Here is a 19,679-nt window from a genome sequence, read left to right on the forward strand (position 1 = left end):
TTAAGCATAATGTCAAAATGTAAATTAAAAAAATATTTTGTCTATTGCATTTTATTAGTTTTGAAGCACCCCAAACAAAACTAAATAAAAATCGGTGAACCAATATCCGAAAATCCGAAAAATGCAAGGAAAAAGTATACCATCTCATAGACGGATGTTCTTCAAAAAAAACAAAGAAAAAAAGAACAAAAAACAAAAAAAGAAAGAAAAGAGGAAAGAGGAGAAAGAAGCAAGAAAGGTTCTTATTTAATAAAAACTCTAGTCGACTAATACATTTTTTTTCTCTTTTACCTTACAAAAATAAAGAAAGGAGGAGATGAGAGGAGGAGAGAGGGGAGTCAATCAGAGATATTGTGGCAGAACCTGACTAATAATGATGATGATTCACGTTTTTTCATCGCAACGAAAAGAACACCTTCTCTTTTAGTCATGACACAATCTCACCTTCCCAAACAACATATCTTTCCATAACCTAAATCATTAAGAGCATACACCAAATAATCACTAAGTGCACTCCATACGATATGCTTTAGTCTCTAGTATACAATGATGATATCGAATAACAAACACAAACGTTCTTTAATTCTATGAGGATCCTTTTCTAGTGTTTTAGCGACAGAAAATTACCTTTCGCTTGCCTAATTTATCCGACAGCAGTTTATCTTTCAAACACCAGTACCGATTCCTCGTTGCAGATAATCAGTGGTCAAACGCTCTTTTGTTAGTTTTATTGCAAGGCGTGTCGTATATCGATGAACTATCGTATAACTTGAGGGAGCATTATATAAACGGACTACCCAGAGCAACATTTTCCAGTTAGTTGTACGTGTACGTGAGGTACTTGTTAGAAGCATGAAAAGTATAAATCAATGGTGGCTGAAGGATTGAAGATTAAACCGCGTACATTTTCTGTATTAGCTATTTAAAAAAAAGAGTGAAAAGAGGAAAAAAATGAGAAAAATAAAATTTCTAAAATTTCTTTTTCAATTTAAGTTTCTCTCCTAATTTAAATAAATGCTACAACATAGTAAACAACGTTTTTTTTTCTCTCTCTCTCTTCTTAATTCAGATATTTTAGATTAGTTTGAAGAAGAGTGCATGGTGCTTAGATAAAGCGCAATTTGGAACTACCAACCGATTTTCTTAAAAATTAATCTGAAACATCTCTATCAAAAATCATTTTTTATTTTTTAGCACATTTCTCGACGTTATGAAGAAAAAGTTGGAACTTAAATTATTTTTCGTATATATATATATATATATATATATATATATATATATATATATATATATATATATATATATATATATATATATATATATATATATATATATATATGTATGTATATATATATACAGTGGCTTCCAAAAGTGTTCGTACACTTTGAAATTTTTTAGTAAAACCAAAATAACTGGAAACTGAATTCGAATATGAAATCCAATATTTTTCACATCATTCCTATGTCATTCTAAATACACCCCATTGGTTTTTAAAAAATATTGACGGATCTTCTTTTTGAAATGGGTTAAAAAACGAAGAGAAGGAGAAATAACACGCCACAAAAGTCATCGTTAGATCGAATATTTTCGAATAAATTCATGATTAAAATTATCATATGCCGTTTTATTAATTTTTTTTGCATTGTGTTGACCCTTATAAGTTATTTGACTTTAATTTTTTGTTTATTTATTCCTTAACTAGCCGCCTACGGCGACCAGCTGGTCCGCCTTTTTGCGCCATTCACCTTTTTTGCGCCACGGTTGCCGCCTTCGGCGGCTGCTTAGACAATGGGGGGGGGGGGGCATTGACAGCCCGTTGAAGTTCCTTAAGTGACGGGCATGTCTCTTTCTTGCTGTCTATCTACTATATTGACCTCTATATTTGTCTATCTATCTATACGATCTATGCATATCTACCTCTGACCAGTAATTAACAATCTTTTTTTATTTATATAAGTATTAATTCGAAAAAAAAAAAACATTTTTTGTCCACTCAATTTCGAACAATCTCTGTATCTACCTAACCTAACCGCAAATCCGTAACAGAAACAAAGATCGTGCGAAAAACCGCGGGCTTAAAATTGACCGCAAAAAAAAGCTCTATGTCCCTCCGTAGTGTGCAAAAAGTAGCGCTTGCAATCCATCTCTATCTTTTTTTGTGCCATTCACATTTTTAAGCCAAGATTGACACCTTCGGCGGCTATATAACCTTATGATCTATCTCTTAATTTTCCATATCTATTTATTTTAATCTCCCCGCCCCTTTCCTAATAAAAACAAAGATCACTCAAAAAATCGCTTTTTTTTATTTAAGTAGAGCAAAAAAAAGTTATCTCCAAAATTCCCCGTAGTGTGCAAAAAGTAGCGTTTGACAAAGAAAAAAAAATCTCGCTGTTTTTATTGAAATAAATGCGCACAACTATGAAATGTAACCTAATATAGTAACAGCAAAACGTCCAGCTTGGGCGGGGGGGGGGGGGGGGGGGGGGAATGGAAAAGAAATAAATGCAATCCCTAAATAAAACTAAAGAAAAAGGAAAGAAAAAAAGCAAGCGCTGCCGGAAAAACACGTGGTCATCACTTCATAAAATGTAGAAGTAAGCTATATAGGTAAAAAAAAAAGCTTAACATTTGTTTGCGATTAAGAGTCCATCCTAAATATCGAATCGAAATCCAAATAGTGACGTCAGAGACAAAGATTGAAGAACGCTTTTTTTTTTTGACCGATGCGTGGAAAGACAAGATGTGTTCAGCATTAAAAAAATTGTAAAAAAAAAAAAAAACTATTGCGTATTTTTAAGAACTTTTTTCTTCTGAAGAGGGCGAAATGTTTTTACTATTACCAACTTAAATTTTAGAAATGAGACTTTGATACTTCTCGCAGGATGATATTAGAAAAAAATAAAACCCAGGAAAAAATGCAAATTAAAGGTTTTTTCAAAAATTCATAAAAAATTCAAAAACTGCTCTATCTTCAAAATTTTTTATTCATCATATTTAAAATTAAATTTCCTACACTATAGTACAAAAAATATTTGTGTGGTGCAATTGGATCGGGGTCTGTGAGGTAAAACGCACTAAAAAATGCAAAAAAACACATAAAACATTAAATAACTTTTTTTCTTATTAAAATTTCAAAAATCGAAGCCCGAGGTGCACTTCTTCGGCAGAAACTGTACCTGTATACCAAATTTCATCTTTCTAGGCCTTACCGTTTTCTCGGGAAGCGCGCCACACACACACAAACATCTTATTTTATTATATGTATAGATATTGTGCTTATTACTATAAAATCGCTGGCATTCGTAAAAAAACCGCAAACACCATTCGAAATTTGATTTTTTTGCCCACAGGAGCGGTAAATTGGTTTGAAATGTCTCTAAATTAGTTAATTTATTTGTTTGTATAGTAAAGTGCTTGATAAAATGCTTTAAAGAAAGGAATCGGACTGAAAACAAGGTAAGAAAAGGTCAACCGGCAAAGTTGACAAAACGTGATCGGAGATTTAAAGTAAAAAAAAATATGAAAAATACACATTTGAGTGCTGTATAAGTTTCTACAGAGTTAAAAGAAAAACTTTACGTTTAATTTTCACCTAAAGTTTTCTGATTAGCTGGATTGAATGGGGCCTCTTCCCGCAGAAATTTTCTTGGTCGTGCGAAAAACAGAAAACTTACGCTTTTCGTCTCAAAATCAATGATAAAAAAGCTCAAAACGTCTTACTTACAGATAAAAATGAATTCATAATTTTTGGTGTAATTGTTGTATAATGGTAAGTATAAGGAAAAAGTAGGAACTTAATCTTAAGAACTTAGTTGGATCAGTTAATCAGGACGGTGGAGGTGTTTTAGTGTAAGGGTGCATATCAGCATCAGGACTTGGTAGTTTGGAATTTTTTGATGAAATAATGAATCATGCTGTTCCTTTAAATATCTTAAAACCCAATTTTGAACTCCTATTCAAAAAATTTGGTTATTGGAAACAACTTTGTTTTTTATCAAGATAACGATAAGAAGCACACGGTTTTCAAAGTTTGCGTCTAGTGCTTCGAAAATTGTCCTAAAGTTTAGAAAATACCCCTCAATCTCCAGATTTGAACTAATGTAACATATTTAGAGATGTCTGGAGGTTAGATTACGAAAATACTGCTTTAAAACGAAAATAGAGCTCGAAACAGTAAGATTCGTAGTCTGGTTGAACACTTACTCAGAAATTACGCAAAAAAAGAAAGAAAAAGAATGAAATCTATTCCCAGACGTTTAAAAGGTGTTATGAATACTGTATGATATTCTACTAATTAATAACGTAATAAAAAGTTCGATTATTCAATAATATATAGACATTTTATAAAGTGTACGAAGACTTTTGTGAGATAAAATTTCCGGCACTTTTTGGTTTTTGATTTTTTAAAAATTAAGTTTGAATATTTTTTAAACACTTTTCATGTAGTTTTGTTAAAAGTTGATCATAGATCTTATAATTAAATACCTATTCCGAAATATTAGTTCTAACCAATGGATTGGGGCCTATTTCTTTGAAAGTAGTGGGTGTACGAAGACTTTTGGGAGGCTCTGTATATATATATATATATATATATATATATATATATATATATATATATATATATTTTATTTATTTATTTTTTTTTTCAATTTTTTTTTTTCAAATTCAACGCGGAATTGGCAGTGCAGTTGATGATACCCTTTATGCGTTGGCCAACAAGATCCCGAAACCTAACCCCATGTGATTTTTTTTTACAAGGTTTCAACAAAGACTATTTTCTGTTTTTATAGCACCATTGCATACAACATTGCAAGACAAAAACATATTTTTGTGCCAAAAAACCTAATCAAACCAACCAACATTGCAAGAACTGAAAGATCGCATATGTGTAGAATTACGAAATGTTGACAGTGAAACTCTCCAAAATGTATGTTACTTGGACAGTTTATCTTCATTTTTATGTAACATTTATAGTACTAAGTGCAATAGTTTACGGAATATAAATTTATAAACCTAGATATTCTTTTATGCTAACTCTGTACTTTTCATTGCTTTCCTCTTATTAATAGTACTATAGCAATGAAGGGTAACGGTTTAATACTAGAGGATAATTATAACGACTCTAATCAGAGGTAATTGGCTACATAATCACTAATTTTATGGCAAGCATTTCCTTTGCCCAAAGTTAACTTTTACTTCTAGCGCTGCATTTCACAGTTTTCCATTACACTCTGAAATAGAATTAATTGCTTTGATGCTTCTAAGCTCGTATTAGCAATTTAAATTACGAATTTGTGCTTTAATTTTGACTCATCTTGATATTCACACAAATATAATACTCACAAAGAATAGAGAATTTTGGGGTTCGTTGGGCCACGGAGCACGTTGGACCGGTCTCGATAATTTTAGCACTATTAATATTTTTTTAATTCAATGTATATTTTCAAAATAATCTCGGATTAGAAGAAATAGCTAATGAAACTAAAAAATCTCCAGTCAAGTTATGACGGGTGAAAATTGATTCTACATTTGAACAAAGCCAATGCTTGCTTGGTGAAATTTTGATGATTGAAATTTTAACCCTAACTCCAGTGGATGAACCCTAAACTCCAGTAGATAGCGTTCATTGTTGACCACTTTTACGTTTCGTAATTTTCCAAAAATGACAAAGTCTTATCAGTAAAACAGTTAAGCTACCGGATCCTGTTCAGCCTTGTCACAATAAAGCCTTTTCCCGCCATTTTAAGTATTTCCCAAAAAATATTATCAAATAATCATACCGTGGCGCGAGTTTCATTGTTGGTGACGTCAGCAGCGTTACTCGTTCATTCGTTATTATATATATATGAGGATTTACGGTGGAAAATAAAAGTGCTAGTCAATTTTTTGATGAGATAAATAAAATGAAAAGAAAAGTGGAATACCGTACCCCGAATCCTTCCATAAGGTTTTTTTTTTAACTTTGCAACTTACTTCCATTTTAAGTGCAGAGTTCGTTGAATGTTCTGGTAAAAACGCATGTAAAAAAACTAATAACCAACACACTTCACACGAAAATATATATTTAGAAAATCCTTCCTTTCATTCCTCAAACAAAAATTTGTGCGAAATGGCAAGCTATCTAAATTTAATTTAACTAATAAATCAAAATCTATTTCTCTGCAGCTACTTTCATGTTACTCAATAAATTATCCTTGAAATCCGAATTCAAAAATACATCGCAAAAACTCTACGCACAAAAATATTTCAGGAATGGAATCTATCTATATTTGGCTTTCGCTCATATAATTCCGGGAAAAGCCGTTTTCGTCGGTTGTTCTCTCAGAAGTGTTTCTCCTAACATTTGCTGTGTTGACGAAATCGATACGGTAAATATGTGGATTTCTGATCGATTATTAGAAATTGCACTAAAAATAAGAGCTGTTTTGAACCTGAAAAGAATTGCAGTGTGTAGTCTTATAACTCAGTATAAGGTAGACATAAAAACACATTCAATTGCTTTTCTCTAAAAATACATTAAAAAACGTATTTTTTGCATACACGGTGATTTTGAAAATCTGGGTAAAATTTTCATTGCCTTATACTTTTTAGTACAGTGAAACTTCAGTGAGCAGCTAACTCAATACAACGACCACTTCCATTAACGACCAATTTTTAAAGCACCGATTTTTTCCCCTATCAGCTCTAAGTAGAAAGTCGTCTTTGAGAGATCAGACAACCCTCTCCTAGCGACCGGATTTATCTCTTATAGTCTTATATGAGCATTTTTGAGCAGTCACATTGCTTATTGTTCTCACTTGACGGTTTTGATGTTCCTATGATTTTATCCCCCCCCCCCCCCGCCTCCTTCTGCAGCACCACCGTCGGCCGGCCTCACGATGCTGCTCCTCTAGCGAAAACTGTCTCCAGGTAGCGTCCGTATCCGACACATACACGCATGCATACACACATCTACACACACACACACACACTCATGCCTGCACACAGACACAAACACACACGCCTACATGCACATACTTGTGACTGCGAAAAACATAATTTGAATTCCAGATGGCAAGATTCAATTTTTTTTTGTTTTTTTGTTTTTTCCCCCGTCATGACATATTCTGGAGGGTTAGTATTTGCATTAGCATCTCAAAGACTCCCGTACCTTCCAATTTTCTTGGATTAACCAGTTTGGGATGGGTCTCTGGAAAACTTATTTATATATAGAACAAAAAAAAATCTTTTTTTTTTCATTAAACAATTTTGAAGTTACAGGTTTCAAAAAAATGAAGTAGATTGATTTAAAAATAAATAAATAAATAAATAAAAATTAATTTGAATTCTGACGATTCGAAGTATTTATTTGCTTACTCCAAGGCATCATTACCACTAAATTGGCTTAAAAGAAAGTCATGAGATGCACACATCAGCTTTCTTTTCTTTTTTTTTTTCTTTTTCAATTTCTGCAGAAAGTTGTTGAGTTATGCCGATTTAAAAATGGCTCTAAAAGTTGCGCTCATTGAGAAATAGAATTCGTATTTCACGCCAAAATCGAAGGACTTAACCACGTGATACACGGCGGCGAAATTATTTGATGTTTTCCCCGGAAATAAGACCTGTCGCCCTTTCTCCTGTTTCAGCGCATACAATAGTGAATGAATGGGGAGGCCCCGTCTATCTCTCAATGCTCTAAGCCCGCTTACTAGGAAAAGTCCAAATAAATAAACTTCATGTCAAATTCAGAAAGCAAGCAAGCAGTTAATGTAAATATTCTGCCTCCCGAATTAAAAAAAATAATTTCGAAAACAGGTTCTTTTAAAGGTTCCTCCTACATTTCGCCGACAAGAAATTTCATTCCCTCTTGTTTTTCCCTACCTTACCTTTTCAGATATTTAGGGATTTCATGTCAGCGAAACGACGAGAACTAGGAACAAATGAAGAAATAAAATTTTGCGGCAGCAAAACGACCAGAAACGTTACTGTTATTTTAAGTCATGTGTGTCTTTCACTTATTTTTGCATAGCAAAGGAAGTATATCATTCGCGAAAAAATTTTCACTTAAATATCGGCCCAAATTTCCATTTTTCTCACCCCCGAATGAATGTTGAGTGGTGTTTTCGGCCCGATCATGAGTGGACCGAAATATGTGGTATTCAAATAACATATTTTAGAGGAATTACAGCCAAAACTCTACAATAAATTATTTAATGAGTCCATCTCTCATTAGTGTTACTATAGCTAAAATTCAGCATTTGTATTAATAACATTTTCTTAAATCTTTAAAAATTGGCTTCGATTTTGAAATTTTGTAACTATTTATGGTAATTGCACTGATAACATTTAATTTTAAATTTAATATGTTTTAATCGTAAAATTTACCCTTCATTTTGGAAACAAAGTAACACGCGTAAAAAACAGTTATACAAATACTTGAAATTTCCTAAATAAATAAATATTTATACCGTTTTGACGTATGACTGAGTACTTAAAATAGTTTCAAGTTTCATAAATCAGGACATGTCAGATTATTTACTTTTAGAAAAGAAATTACAGAATGTTTTATAAAGGTAACACTCAGGAAAAAATGGTGACTTGCAAAGACGTTTTTTGGAATTTCTAAAATCTAAGCAAATTAACTCTCAAATAATCACCAGATTAGAAAGCTATAAATTTTAAGGAATTAATACCTAGGAAAGTTTTAATGTTTATAGCAACAAAAATTTTAAAAATTCTGTTGAGCCTAATGTGTCAATGGATTTGAAAATCACCCATTTTTTTCTTTTTTTTTCTAAAATTCTACTTTACAGTGATCCCTTTAAGTTGAGGTTTTTTTTTTTCCTGTTTGGACGTAAGGAAACAGTTTTTTCCTCGAGGCATAACTTCACTATGATTTTTCAGTAAAAGTACATACAAGAGCATGTATTTCAAATTCAGTTTTTTTTATTTTTTTCATGAGACAATTTTTTAACTCGTTTCTATTTTCATCACTCATTTAGTGCGACGCGTTTGTGCTTTGCAGAAAATTAAATTTGTTGCACACAATTAATTAATATTGAAACAGGAATTGGTTAAAGGGTACCATTAAAGGGTATTTTTATTTGTAAATTCAAACTTTTTCTTTGAATAAAACTTTGTTCTTTTCTGTTTCATTGCACTTACGACTAGAATTTCATAAATTATTATTTATTAAATAAAAAACTAAACATAGAAAGTACCATTTCGAAAATTAAATATAACAATGTAGCATTTTTGTCAAGAAAATTAAACTTGATTAACTTAAAAGTTCCAATTTACTCTCTAAATTAATTTAAAATTGAAAAAACGCTAATACGCTTTAATTTATTTCTATAGCGATACTTAGTTTCATAAACATCAGCACTGAAAATATTTACACCTGCTTTTCCAAAAACTTTTCACTAAGTAATGTAATTTAGATGCTTAATTGTTTTTCACTACGAAATTAAAGTAAATATTTCGAAGATATTTGACCTTCGTACAAAGAAGTTATTTGCTTGGGTTGATTAGGAAATCTTTCAAAACTATTCCATTTTTCCAGGAAGAAGGACGACAAGAATTCCTCTTTTAATGAACAAATGTAACCTTGAAAATTCAATCATTGCATTCTAAGTACGGCACTAAAAGTATTTTCTATTAACGGGAAAATTTTTGTACTTTAAATATTTTTCCAATTCATTTCGTAATGACATTCGTACTATCCTAACTCTGTGAGCGGAAAAATTCATAAATGCTTTAGTTTCAAATAATTTAGAGCTTGGAACGACTTCGGAACGACTTGATTATGATGATTGCTTTATATCTCATGATGTTGTCATCGATTTTTAAGCTTGAAAGTAATTTTGCACGTTTTTCTTCCTAATGATACACAATTTGGACTTTTGAAAGATGGAACTTATTTTTAAAAAGGATAATATTGTATATTAACATTCTTTTAGTTGTGGCGTTTTCTTCTACCAAATCCAATATATGTACACAATGTCCCAAAAATGCGAACACGAACATAAAATACAATGAGGTTGTTTCCATCAGTCAAAAGTATTAATTTTAGTCACTGAAAGTGATAGAATGAGAAAAAAAAAAAAAAACATGGAGCAAGGAAAATTTTTCATTTTCAAAACGTTTGATTTTTAATTTATTTTTTTAAATGTCCGATTTTTCAAATAAGGCGTGGTCTTTATGGCATCACAAGTAAAGAACTTTGGCGCGCACTCCCACTGGCGTGCTAAATGTTAACGCTTGCTGTCTACTGCGTTTCCAGGTTATGATATTTCAGAAGCAAATTAAAAATAGGGAAGTTGCAACCTATTAAATGTTCATATTTTGGCTATTGGATATTTGTTAATTAACCCTCAAAACTAAAAAATTCACCATCGCCGAATTTTAAAACACCGTGGTTGAATTTTAATGAATTTTTAAAAATCCACGCGCAAAAGTGCGCGCTTCTGAAACGTCACGAGCCTACGTCACAGGGCGCGAATGGGCAGCCTTCCGCCGAAGATCCCTTGTTTTCGCTAGGAACATTTTGAGCGCGCTGATATTTTTATTTTTTAGAAATTCAATAATCCTTTTGAACACACTATGGTGGCCGGATTCGTTAAAGCACAATCTAAATAATCTTCCTCTAGTAACACCAATGAGATATTCGAATATTTTCGAGAGGATGAGAGGTTTGATGTTCCAGAAACGCGAGGAGTTAAATGCGAGGAGAAAGCCTTTTACGTTTCGTCTTCGAAGTCGAATGCGTGACCTTCGCTTCTCCCCTATCGGAAGAGGGGATGACGTCACTTCCTATGCCATTTGACGTCACAAGAGCTTGAACTTTAAAAATCAATTTAAAAAAAACTATTTATCGTATCGCAAAAATTTTTTCACCTATGATGTTCATACATGTTACTCTATCATATAAAAATAAAATTGAAAAATCGAAAACTTCCCTATTACGCTCGACGCTTGCTATTAACCATATTGTCGCAGTACATGTTAGTAAAGAAGCGAATTAAATATTGCGCTTGGCGCTAATGGCGTCAGTGAATGGCATTTCATCACTTGTGATGTCATGCGCATAAGCGTCAAGAAGGAAATTAAATTTGCGCATAAATTAAAATATTTTTTTTTTTTTTTTAATATTAAACTTCGTCGAATTATTTACAAAATGGTGAAATCCTATGTTTTTAAGCTTGCTCTTTCAGAAAAAAAATGCTTTTAAAGTTTCGGAAACGACACTATATTCACAGTAAAAAATAAGAATGTAGGGGGGTTTTTTTTTCCACATGTATCATGATAGACAGGACGAGAAGCATCAGTTAGAGTTAATTTATTAGGAAAAACGTTATGTGTTGACTTTATTTCGAAAAATAAAAAATAGGGTGTCCCATAATATTTTATAAATTACATTTAAAGTTGAGAAACACAGTTACAAATGTTAGTGTGAAATTGTGTTTCCATTGCCTTTAACTGCTTCTAACAAGTGGTTTTCCATCGAAAGTATCTATTTTTGCATTACCTATGAGAGAGTTCATAATGGTTTGTATCATACTTGCTCTATCGCTCATTAAAGGTCCTGGGTCGAAAAATATTGACTTCCATTTTCATGTAATTTTCATGTTGCATGTTGCCACACATTTTCCTTTGATTTAATTCTGAACTAAGCGAAAGCCAGTCAATGACATTGCTGTTGTTCATGCTGAACCACATATTTGTTGAGTTAGACACAAGATCAGATTTCCCTTGCTGAAATACCCAGTCTGGTTCTCGCAAAAATCCTTCATTGTAATAAAATGGTCCTCTAATCTTTGCTAATAGCAGTGAAAGCTCATTTTATTACTACAAATTACCAAAAATGTTGTCGATTAAATCAAAACCACCGTAAGATTCTACATTTTAACTGAGCAAATAAAATGATATCTTAACGTTGATAAATTACTCAACAATATTTAGAACCACCTGAAGTCCTTACTGATCCTCCACTTTGCTGTCTACTAGAAATCTTATTCGTTCGCTTCATAAATCATGTCAGTAAAAGTTATATTCATCGGGTCCTTCCACAAGTTTTATACTTTTTCTCGTTGCTAAATATTTCTGACAGCCACTTGCCAACACAAGATATCATTTTCTTTGCCCAGCATGAATGTATGAGATGATAGTTGAGTAAAATCTCAACTATTAACAAGAGTTATAGGATCATTGGCCGGCCACCTGTTCTAGTGGGCAGAGGAGTCTGACTACGATCGGGAGATCACGGGTTCAAATCCCGGCTCGGGCGTGGATGTACTTTTTGTCTCCTTGTCCTTTCTTTGTCTGAATGTGTTTTTATGCTGTGAATGGTTGCCCTCCCTTTTCCAATGAAAAACGTGTATGAAAGTCTAGCAGAAAAATTATATGAAAATAGCGAGTTAATATTTTTCAATCCAGGACCTTAAATGAGCGATAGAGCAAGCATGGTATGAACCATTATGGACTCTCCCCATAGGTAAGCCAAAACTTTATACTTTCGATGGAAAACCGCGTGTTTGAAGCAATTAGAGGTAATGGCATTACGATTTCGCATTAACATTTGTAACTATGTTTCTCAAACTTATATCTAACTTGTAATTAAAAATTTTCTTAATTATGGGATAGCCTATTTTTTGTTTTTCTAAATAAATTCATGACATTTTTTTCATGTGATTTTTTTCATAATCTAATTTTTAAAAGATTGTTTATTTATTTTTTAATTAGCATCTCTATTCATTACAGTCCTTTGAAGATGATATTAGGCTAAATCAGTTAATTGGAAAGTTCTGAATTATTGCACACCTGGCTTGAACCCTAACTTCAGGCAGTTCTCAAGGAGATGACATACAAACGCCGACATAATTAAAGAATGCTTTTTAAAAAGCAACAGAACTGAACTTCCGGTTGCAAAGATAACAATAAGCAATAAATAAACGCCAAATAGCTTCATATGAGAATGAATTCCTTTAAAAATCAAAGGGAAAAAGAAAAGGATATTCTGAGTATTTTTGCTTCAAATTAGGATGAAATGCTCGAATTACTTCAAAAAATTCTAAAATATGTCAAAATTATAATATTACTAATTAGACTTAGGAATTTCCGTTTCAATTTCTTAAGATTTTCAAAAACCGTGTCAGTACTTTTTCCTCTAAAAATTTGCAAACTACGTCAGCTATTCAGAAATTCGCTTTGTGCAGATGAAAATGCGTGCTCTACCTAATAGTGCTTTGAATTTTTTATAATTTTTTTCCTCTGGTTCTTATGGTTAAATACGCTAGAAAATGCTGCTAAAAGGGACAAAATAACAACTTAGCATATATAACTTACATTAATTAATGTGTTAGGGGCATTCATTTCAACCAATTAACATATATATATATATATATATATATATATATATATATATATATATATATATATATATACTAGCAAAAATACCCGGCGTTGCCTGGGTCAGTAATAATTATTAGAAAAAATCGTTACTTGCTTTTGTTTTCTGTTTTAAGTGAAAGAATTTAAAACACATCTTTTTGACGTGATTAAAAATCGAGTTTCTTCCTTACCCATAAAACTAAAATAGCAATAAGTATAAAGAACAAAGTAGTATTGATTTAGAAACGAAAGCACTATATTTAAGCATATACACAAATTTAAAAAACATGAAATTAATCTTCTCATGTTTAAAAAGATTAATCTGTTGATACTTTTTTTTAACATGGAGTCTAAAACCTTCTCTGTATGGCTAATGAAGTACGAAGTGATTAAAAAAAAGTAGCTGCGCTCGTAATCCCCTTATACTTGCTTTAGTTATTTCGGGAAATTTCAATCATTGTGGCTCTTGGTGCGATTTTACCGAATTTGCGAAAGTCGTTTCGGGATACCTTCGATGATGCTCCCCCATTCTTTCCTTACTTTGTAAAACGATATATTAATTTTCGTTACAGAGATATCGTCGCCAGATGCTGAGATATTTTTGGTCACCATAAAATGGCGCTAAACAGTTTCATCCGAAATGTTACCGAAATAAGTAATAAAATTTGGTGATTGTTTGAAATTGTGCAAAAAGGAAAACTAATGGAAGTTTTTGTGCTGTTTATGGATTTGCCTAATTTAGTTGCTGGATTATTTAATACAGTAAAAAAAGTCTTTTGAAAATTTTTTGATTGGCGATATTTTGTTTACATGGTGAAAGCTGAGAAACATTATGACGTAGTCTTCGGCTTCAAAAACAGCAACGTTGAAAAAACTGCCAAATGCTTCAGCTACGGAAATCTTTCTGCAAATATTTTGGCGATCTGCTGGTTGTTTGGATAATGAGTAAGTGTTCAATCAGCATAAATAATAATAAAAACCATTAATTACATTAAAGTTCCGTTTAAATGGAAAATCATCAGCCAAATCATGTATTATTTGCCAATCTTGTGCAAAAATCTTACTTCAAGATTTGACTTGAGAAAAGCCTTGAACAATCACGAAAAGCAAAGAAAGTCAGCAATACAACAATTGTCGCTATCGACAGGGAGTTGAGATGATACACTAAATACTGTATTGAGTTGAGGAAAGCCTTCGAACATGGATCTAAAAAGCTCATAACTCGTTTTTTATTCTACTTAGAAATTTCGAACAGGTGCCATCTTCAGCAGAAAAATCAGAGCTTTCGATGGACATATAATGTAAATATGTGCAAGTATTTTTTCATCCCAATATTAGAGAATTTATACAAAATTTGTGTTTTATTGCCCCCCTAAGGGGGTTTTGCCCCCCATAACGGGACGAAAACTACCCTATGTGTTATTCTGATGCATAAGTTATATTATTGTAAAGTTTCATCAAAATCCGTTCAGTAGTTTTTGCGTGAAAGAGTAACAAACATCCATACATCCATCCATACATCCATACATCCATACAGACAAACTTTCGCATATATAATATTAGTAAGATATATATGATACGACTTAGAGTTAAAAAAAAGGCTTTTGTTTCAAAAAAAATAGATTTTTTTTTTGTCTTGTCTATGAAAGTCATATTAAATATAGCGTTGAGTCTTGATGACGGCCAGAACCAGCCACTTATAACTAAAATATTTCTCTGATTTTACTCTTCACATTTCGCTTAAGTAGATTTTTGTAAAATTAGCGAACATAAAAAACACATTTCTACACTGTAAAATTGCTTCATTTAATTTACTAATGCTTTTCCGTAAATTTACTGTACAATTTCCCCTTATAAATAGAAAGGTTCCGTTCTGGATTGAAAACGGAACTTTTCATGGAATTACTGAAAGATTTCTTTTACTTTAGCGCACTAACAGAACATGTCCGTATGCGATCGTTAGAGGGAGCCTTTATCCGTGAAAAAACGGAATATCTCCAGCGTAGAAGATTTTTTTTAGTACTGTACTGAGAAATGGCAACAAATGAGTGATGGCGGCGAAGCACGTTGTTTATTTCGTGCATGGAAATGTACACTGAAATCATGGAGTCTTCATGACTGAAATACTGAAAATTTTTCGAACGTTTTCCTCTTCTCCATCAACATCAAATTGTTTCGATCAAATACGGCATTAACTGAAACGCTTCGAGTGTTTGTTCGTAGGCTACGGTTTGTTTATCTTGCAGCAATGGCGGACGCCGTAGCGGTCAGAAATCGCTCTCGCCGAAGAGGAATTTTTTGGTATCTTCTCATCCGGGATTGTGTGATTGCTGGTGAGTGTTTACATTTTTACAACAAATAAATACTTTTTGAATTCTGTAACGGATGATTGCTGCTTAAAATTAAGTTTTTATCTAGTTTGAGCATTCAATTTCCCGCAGACCTTTGTTTAAACTTTAAAACATCGTGACAAGTTTTTAAAATAAAAAAACTTCTAATAATATTACAAACTTTTGTTTGCTAAGAGGATATTCTACAAAATTGTTTCGAATAACTAAGTAATTGTTAGATGGGACAACATTGAGTCTTGATTGCTTTATTGTTAATGAAGAATATTTTCTGCCTACATGTAAGGTTAATGTAAAGATATTGCTTATTACTTAAAATACTACTGTTTTTTTTATTATTATTATTAATTTATTTTAATTTCTATAAATAACAACTATGTCTGTATAAACTTGCTTCTTGCAATTGATTAGATTTCAATTAACAAGTTGAAGCATCTAGTTTTAGTTAACTACTTGGGTTTTCAAGAAAAAAATTTTAAATATTGATTCTCTCCCCCCCTCCCCCTCTCTTTCAACCTTTTAAATGTTTGTTATCTATATTAATGAAAATAATACATAATTTTTTAAGGAAATGAATATAAAAAAAATGTATCAATCATTAAAAAAAGCATTATTTTGAGAACTTTGAATCATATTATTCTAAAGCACTTTATTTAACACTAGCCGCCTTCGGCGACCAGCTGGTCCACCTTTTTAAACCATTCGCCTTTTTGCGCCAGGGTTGCGGCCTTCGGCGGCTGCTTAGACAATTTAGCGACGGTATTAATCAATGTTTTTTTATGTATAAATATTATCATTCGCCTTTTTACGCCAATGTTGCCGCCTTCGGCGGCTGCTTAAATAAATTTCGTGGCGCTATCAATCACTCTATATCTATCTATATCACTAGTAGTTTGAATAAAATATTTTCTAGACCTATCTCCAGTTCCGTCGTTTGGAATACTTTTAAAGGAGGGGAGGGGAGACACAAACGGCGTACTCTTCATGCAAATTTTGTCGAAAAATAACAAAAAGCACTCCCACTTTTATGTGAAAGCATTGTTTTTCAAAGTCATAGTGTGTGTGGGGGGGAGGCTTTGACATCCCGCTGAAGTTTTTTAAATGACGGGCATGTCTCTTTCTTGCTGTCCATTTACTATATCAAAATCTATATTTGTCTATCTATCTATCTGTCTATCTATACGATCTATGCATATCTCCCTCTGATAGTAATTAACAATCTTTTTTATTGATATAAGTATTAATTCGAAAAAATATATTAAAAAATCGTGGGCTTTATTTATTTAATCAAAATAGCCCGCAAAAAAAAAAAAGGCTCTATGTTCCCCGTAGTGTGGCTAAAAGTAACGCTTGCAAAAAAAATATTTAAAAAAAGGTGAAGAGAATGCAAACGATTTCAGTTGGATCACGTGATGAGGTAAGTTCGGAACTCAGTCGGCAAGCGAACAGCTCGCGTTGCGTTCTGCATTAAAAAAATTGTAAAAAAAAAACTATTGCGTATTTTTAAAAACATTTTTCTTCTGAAGGGGGCAGAATGTTTTTATTATTACCAACTAAAGTTTTAGAATTGATGGTTCAATACTTTTCGCAGGATGGGTTTCGAAAAAAACTAATCCCAGAAAAAATGCAAATTAAAGGTTTTTTCAAAAATCTATAAAAAATACAAAAATTGCTCTATCTTCAAAAATTGCTCTATCTTCAAAAATTTTTCATTTATCATATTTAAAATTAAAATTCCTACACTATAATACAAAAAATATTCGTCTGGCGTGGTTGGTTCGGGGTCTGTGAGGTTAAAAGTGCTTAAAATCACATAAAACATTAAATAACTTTTTTTCTAATCAAAATATCAAAAATCGAAGCCCGAGGTGCACATTTTCAGCAAAAACTGCACCTGTATACCAAATTTCATCTTTCTAGGCCTTACCGTTTTCCCGGGATGCGCGCCACACACACACACACACACACACACAATCATCTTATTTTATTATATGTACTAGCCGCCTGCGGCGACCAGCTGGTCCGCCTTTTTACGCCATTCGCCTTTTTACGCCATTCGCCTTTTTGCGCCAGAGTTGCAGCCTTCGGCGGCTGCTTAGACAATTTAGCGACGGTATTAATCAATGTTTTTCTCTTTTTTCTCAATATTATCATTCGCCTTTTTACGCCGATGTTGCCGCCTTCGGCGGCTGCTTAAACAAATTTCTTGGCGGTATCAATCAATCTATATCTATGTATATCATTAGTAGTTTGAATAAAATATTTTTTACATCTATCTCCAGTTCCGTCGTTTGGAATATTTTTAAAGGAGGGGGAGACACAAATGACGTACTCTTCATGCAAATTTTGTCGAAAAATAAACCAAAAGCACTTCCACTTCTATGTAAAAGCATTGTTTTTTCAAAGTCATGGTGCGTGGAGGGGGGGGGGGGGGGCACTGACACCCCGTTGAAATTCCTTAAATGACGGGCTTGCCTCTTTCTTGCTGTCCATCTGCTATATCGAACTCTATATTTTTCTATCTATTAATCTATACGATCTGCGCATATCTACCTCCTGACAGTACAATCTTTTTTTATTTATATAAGTATTAATTCGAAAACAAAAAAAAAATTTGTCCACTCAACCTCTATCTATCTCTGTATCTACGTAACCTAACCGCCAATTCGTAACAGAAACGAAGATCATGCAAAAATTCGCGGGCTTTATTTATTTAATCAAAATTGCCCTTAAAAATAAAGGCTCTATGTTCCCCGTAGTGTTCAAAAAGTAGCGCTTGCAAAAAAAAAAAAAAAAAAAAAAAAAGTGAAGAGAAGGCAAACGATTTCAGTTGGATCACGTGATGAGGTAAGCTCGGAACTCAGCCGGCAAGCGAACAGCTCGCGTTGTGTTCTGCCATTAAAAAAATTGTAAAAAAAAACTATTGCGTATTTTTCAAAAAAAATTTCTTCTGAAGGGGGCGGAATGTTTTTACTATTACCAACTAAAATTTTAGAATTGAGGGTTCAATACTTGTAGCAGGATGGGTTTCGAAAAAAACTAAACCCAGAAAAAAATGTAAAATAAAGGTTTTTTTCAAAAATCTATAAAAAATACAAAAATTGCTCTATCTTCAAATTTTTTTCATTCATCATATTTAAAATTAAATTTTCTACACAATAGTACAAAAAATTTCCGTCTGGCGCGATTGGTTCGGGATCTGTGAGGTCAAATGTACTAAAAAGTGCTAAAAATAACATAAAACATTAAGTAACTTTTTTTCTAATTAAAATATCAAAAATCGAAGCCCGAGGTGCACATTTACAGCAAAAACTGCACCTGTGTACCAAATTTCATCTTCTTAGGCCTTACCGTTTTCCCAGGATGCGCGCCACAAACACACACACACACACACACACACACACACACACACACACATCTTGTTTTATTATATGTATAGAAGATAGAAGATAGAAGATGGATTCCAGATGCTGTCCACTTTGCACCCTCTCAGCGCTGGAACTTTCCAAAGTGAGCCGGAGAATTATTGATGGAACGCGAATTCAAATGTGCAACTGAGTGAACAGAAAAGGGAAGTTCGCTGCAAATTGTAAGTATAAAACATGTTGTGTTACATATGCATTAGGGCTGGGCGTTGGATCGATACATCGTCAAAAACCAGTGTAAATCCTGCATTGTTAAATCGGTTTCAAATTTTTCTCTTAACCAGTGCATTGGTTCCGCACCAACTACAAATCGAAGCGCCAATGGTCTACGATCATTGCCGTTGTAATATCTTTATTGTTTCAAAACGCCACTGGAAGCGGCACCCTGATGGGAGGTCACTGTGACCTACCAAAAATGTTCTAAGTGGACAATTTTTTCTGATGATTCTGTAAATTTGGACACTTTACTGAAAAACTTTGAAAATTTTAAATAGTGATGTTTAATGTCTCTTCTCATTAGATGCACGTTTGTGTT

General features: G+C 32.8%; 1 protein-coding gene across 1 annotated transcript in view; it reads right to left on the reverse strand.

Annotated features, from left to right (window-relative positions):
• The window catches only part of LOC129224639 (protein NDRG3-like), a 141,538-nt gene that overhangs the window by 112,885 nt on the left and 8,974 nt on the right, over positions 1–19,679 (reverse strand). The window lies entirely within an intron of this gene.

The sequence above is a fragment of the Uloborus diversus genome, chromosome 6 (assembly GCF_026930045.1).
Source record: "Uloborus diversus isolate 005 chromosome 6, Udiv.v.3.1, whole genome shotgun sequence".
NCBI classification, from domain to species: domain Eukaryota; kingdom Metazoa; phylum Arthropoda; class Arachnida; order Araneae; family Uloboridae; genus Uloborus; species Uloborus diversus.